At 45.1% G+C, this 5,149-nt stretch overlaps 1 long non-coding RNA gene across 2 annotated transcripts; it reads left to right on the plus strand.

Annotated features, from left to right (window-relative positions):
* The first annotated feature begins 1,457 nt into the window (after positions 1-1,457).
* Positions 1,458-4,435, plus strand: LOC124983369 (uncharacterized). 2 transcript variants are annotated; one of them, XR_007108409.1, is made up of 4 exons: positions 1,458-1,578; positions 2,071-2,217; positions 3,412-3,507; positions 4,034-4,435. It is a non-coding gene; the product is annotated as an uncharacterized LOC124983369 (long non-coding RNA). The 2 variants fall into 2 exon arrangements; XR_007108408.1 differs by having other exon boundaries at positions 1,463-1,578; positions 2,017-2,217.
* Positions 4,436-5,149: the final 714 nt, after the last annotated feature.

The following is a 5,149-nucleotide window of genomic DNA, read 5'->3' on the forward strand; positions in this document are numbered from 1 at the left end:
GGAAGTAGCAAAAGACTAGAAATTGTGTTAGTGTTTGGCAACTGGAGAATGGATAAATAATGGTGCACAATGGATTATTATGTATCCTTACCCTCCTTCCCTTTTGGATGGTTCATGAATAGTAGCAGTAGAAATGAGCAAAATGCAATTTTACTCATCAAGGATGAATATATATATATTATATATACACATATATATATTTAGTTGCAGAAGGACACAATATCTTCATTTTGCTTATTTATATTTATGTGGTGCTAGGCAAGTGCTCTACCATGGAGCCACAACCCCAGGCCCAAGAATGAATCTTAATATGTCTGTGAAAATAAAAGTCCTAGAACCCTAGATCAATGTAATGTATAAAGCTGCTCCCCCTACCATTCCATGCAGTCATTTTCCCCTGCCTCCCAACCACTTGTCAATCTGTGAACATCCTCGCTAGCTATTGGTTCATCAGTCAGCTTGCAAGTATCCTTCTCCCCTATTGGTCCCCTGTTAGCCTGGTGGAATTCAACTGTTTACTATAGCTTCCCCAACATCTTTTCCCATCCTTCTGTCAGTCCTCCTCATTTTTCTCTATCCTCCTGGCTTTCCACTCTCTCCAGCTGCCCTTTCTCTTTCCTCTTTTCCTCTCATTTTCTCTCTTACCCTGCAGTGAGACACTCCTATTTGCTTAATAAACTCCCTTATGTGATTTCCCGTGTCCTGCGTGGTTCCCTGGGATTTCCCTTACAAAGTTTGAAAACACACACAACACTAATCAAAATACATTGCTTAATAATACGTATAAATGTGAAAAGAAATTAAAGCAATGCAATAGTTGTGTAAATGCAAGTTTAGGATGCTGCTTACTTCTGCAGGGAAAGCAGAAGTTGGGGACACTTAAAAGCTGATATTAAGTTCATTGGTAACATTTCATTCATTCATTTATTCATTCATTCATTCATTTTGAGGTTCTGGGGATCAAACCCAGGGCCTTGAGCAAGCTAGGCAAGCGCTTTATCACTGAGTTAGCATCCTAGCCCTCATTGGTAATACTTTAGTTCTTGTGTAAGGTGTCACAAAATGTGTTCATTGTATTGTTTTAAAAATTAGTTTAATTTACACTATACCCATCCAAGGACTGCTGATTCAAGTGCATTATAAACTAATTCTGTGGAGTTAAGGTCCATTTTTTTTTTTTTTTAAGAGAAGATTGTACCTATATATTTTCTCAAGTCTTCTGGCCTAACCACGTTATGGATGACTGAGAATTTTAACAAGGCCAAGAGCAAAAACGCAGTATCCTTAACCCAAGTACCTACTCCCCACCGTGTCCACACCACCACCATTAACAGATCATAAAAACTAAGACAGAACAACAAAAAAATAGCTTTCCTATGGCACAAACAAAAGAGGGAGAAATCACGTGGGACTCCCTCCCACGCCCGGCGCGCCAATGATGTCACCAATCCGCGACCCGGCCATTGATTCCCGACTGAAGGTAGAGAGGACTACGTGGTGGGGGAGGGCGGGGGGAGGGTCCCGGCGGCAGTGGCGACCTCCGCTGCGCGGCTGCGTCCCGAGGAATTACAAGACGCGGTAAGTGGCTCTCCCCTTCTCCGCCGTCACCTTCCCGTGCCCAAGCCCGGCTTGCGTGACCTCTCCAGTCCCGGGTGCTGATGGAAGGGGAAACGCGGGGGATGTCGTGGGGGGGGGGCGCTGAAGGTGGCCGCAGGGCCGGGTGGCGATGCGGCTGGTGGGGGGCCGCGGCTGGGCTCTGCAGCCTTCCGGGAGGCGGGCGCCCGGGCCGGTGTGCTTGTGTGCGTGTGTGTGCACCCGTATGCACGCGGGTGTGGGCGGCAGAGGCTGCGCACGGATGCTCTGACGCTCGTGCCAGCCGGAGCCGAACAGCTGGGTACCAAAGGCCCTGGTTTCTCTCTCGCTGATTCCCCCGCCTCGGAGAATGACTGGAGAGCGCGGCGCCTGAGACTGGTCCTGATACGCGCCTTTCAGCGCCTTCTCTCCCAAACTGCATAGGACCAGCAGCACATCCTGGGAATAATATCCGCTGCCCTTGCGTGTCTTGCACAGTGACTGCGTAGGACGCCACCGTGGAGAGCCCACTGCGGGGTCACGGCCGCTGCGCTCAGCCTCCGTCTGGCTCTGGTGCAGGAGGCCTAGTTGCGTCACCTCCCTTTCCTTCATCTGTTTGGCTTGATTCCTGGGCCCCACTAGAGGGTAAGCCGGCCCGAGGTGTTCCGTGTTAGTGTCAGCGTTTGGGAAACTTGCCTGCCCAAAAGGGATACCTGTCATGGGATTTTGAGTGTCATAGGGAGGGCGGGGGCACTGTAAGCGCGCAGTTAGCCCAGGGCGCAGAGTCTAAGCTGCAGCGGGAGGACACACACATAGAGGCCTACACCGTGGCTGGTGGCCGGTTGCTGGAGTGGGAGGCAGAGATGCTAGAGCAGGTCATTGGGGACAGAGAACACACGGAGCATCAAAATGTCGCCAAGTGCTGAGTGATAATACCAACTTCTTTCTCTACCAAAGGGCTCGTTCCTGTTGTTTTAAAGATCCTGAAATACCTTGTTTATTATTTACAAAGAGTTGAGTGCTTGCTGTATGGGAGGCAGAGAAATGGAGTGGAAAGGGGGCATAAACTGTGGAATCAGGCCTGCCACTTAGCAGCAGTGTGACATTGAGTGAGTTATTTAACCTCTACTCCTACTAGGGCTTATCTACAAAATGCAGATAATTGTACCTACCTTGCAGGGTTGTCAGAATTTGAAGCGTTTAGCTATTATTAGTAAGGGCCTAGTACCCAGGCACTTGAACTTTCCAAAATTGAAGGTTTCTTACTGGTACAGCTGCTTGAGAGACAGGGTATCTTTTTGCTCTTTTGGATGTTTGCTATTCTGCCAGATATAAAGCAGACTGGTGTGTGTGTGTGTGTGTGTGTGTGTGTGTGTGTGTGTGTTTGGTTGGGGGGGTGGGTGGTGGTTCTTAAAACCCATAATCTCTCTACTGTAGACCACATAAAATGCTAGATGTGGAAAGAGGTTAAGATCTCACTTTATTAATTATGGCTTCTCTTTATTTCATGCCTGTCACCTTGTCAAAAACGTCACATATACTAATTTATTTAATCCCTCCAGCAACTTAGAACAAGAAGTTAATATCAGCCCCATTTTACTGATGCAGAAGGTGAGTCTTGGCCTGGTTCCTAACACTAGTTAATGGCAGAACTGGAACTTGAGCCAGGCCATCAGGCTGTATGGTTTGGGTCTTATTCTTTCTAGTGTTCCTACAATGTGAAGGTGGTATGTGGGGGAAGGGAGGCATAGCAGAGTTTAGAGAGCCAGCATTTGCTGCAAAAATAGCATCTCATATTGTTCCAATGATACATTATCTTTTATTTTACATTTTACCCAGCATTGTCCAGATGTGAACCAAGATTTGGCCTTTTCACCAAGAGAAAAGGGAAGGCTCATGGGCATGGGCACACAGTGCTGAGATCGTGGGCACACAGTAGGTATTTGGTAAATGCTTGTTGGAAAGAACAAATCTTGAGGCATTATCATTCTTGCCAGGAGGCGGCCCTATGCTTAATTCCACCAAGGCTCCTTAAGCTAGCTATTTTTATACTACAACACATTGTAACATAAGCATCTTTCTGATTCATAGATTTAAAGATCTGAAATTCTTTCAGACCAAGATTGGTATTATTATCTGTGACTAACTGATTATAGAGTTTTTAAATATGTGAACAATGGAATCTGAGCTTTTGGGCTTTTGTAGTGATCTCTTGAGATATACCAATTTGTTTTGCTCTAACATCTGTTCAACTTGGACTTTAATGGGTACAGCTGTTTGAGTTAAGTTTTCTGGAGAGCACCAGATGATTGTTTGGCATCCAGGATAAAGAGTTCATATATTCAGTTTTTCTCAAATTTAAGTTTTTGAGAAAGATCTGTGACTGATGTGGATTAATGTGGGAATAGTAAACTAGTTGTATTCATTTGTTCATTTATTTATTTATTTACTTATTTTGCAGTACTGGGGATTGAACCCAGGGGCCTCATGCATGCCCGGCAAGCGCTCTACCACTGAGCTACTTCTTCAATCCAGTAAACTAGTTTTAAACAGATGGCATTCATGGTGTTTTTGTGTCATTTCTCTATTCTGTGTCATTTCTCTCTTTAAAGATGACTTAAGTCCATATAGTGAACTATTAGGAACATGCAAGGTTTATATAACTCATCCACATGAACTGCTCTACACACACATCCTTGTAGTTCCTCTGCCCAAGAAGCTCTGATTCTGTTTCTATAATCTGACAGATACCTTGAAGCCACTTGTTTCATCATTTTTATCAGACTCAATGAGTGAGACCCTCTGACATCTTTCTTTTTTTTCCCCTTTGTACCATCCCCTACCACACACAAAAAGTGTTCTTCCCCAGTCCCCGCCAAAAAAAAAAAGGTGTATTGATCTAGTTGCAAATGGAAGAAACCCAATATAAACCAACTTTAAAAAAAAAAAAAAAAAAAAAAAGGTTTTCCCCCTTCAATCATTTAACTCGAACGTCCAAAGGTGAGCTTCAGGCATGACTAGGTTCTGGGGCTAAAATTATGCCATGAAGGCTCTCTTGGCCCTGTCTTTCTCTGCTCCTTTTTGGTTTATTGCTTTTTCTAGTGCTGAAAAAGCTGATTCTTGGCAGCGCCAAATCTGTGACCTTCTCACATTATAAACTAATCATTGTGACAAAGGATTAGGGCTAGGCATTTCACAATTGATCAGGTCTATGTCTCAGGCCCCTTCCTGGGATGAAGAGGTAAACTGTCCCTCCATAAACACATGAACTTCCCCACCACACACACACTGCTAGGGATCAAACTCATGCCTTGAGCATGCTCAGCAAGCACTCTACCACTGAGCTACAGCCCCAGCCCCTCCTTAACCACATGGGATGGGAAAGTCAGGAGTATTAGGCAGGTAGAGGTATCAGATGACTACTTCAGGTGTGTATAGGCACAGGCACATGTGCTTGCATGTGTGCTTATATCTCACTTCTTCAAGGCCTTTCCAGAGCCTTCTAACTGGAATGAATTCACCTGGTTTTGTTTGTCCATTACACACTGTTTTTCTGTGGTGGCAGAGCACCCATCAT

Source organism: Sciurus carolinensis, chromosome 1 (genome assembly GCF_902686445.1).
Source record: "Sciurus carolinensis chromosome 1, mSciCar1.2, whole genome shotgun sequence".
Taxonomy (NCBI): Eukaryota; Metazoa; Chordata; class Mammalia; order Rodentia; family Sciuridae; genus Sciurus; species Sciurus carolinensis.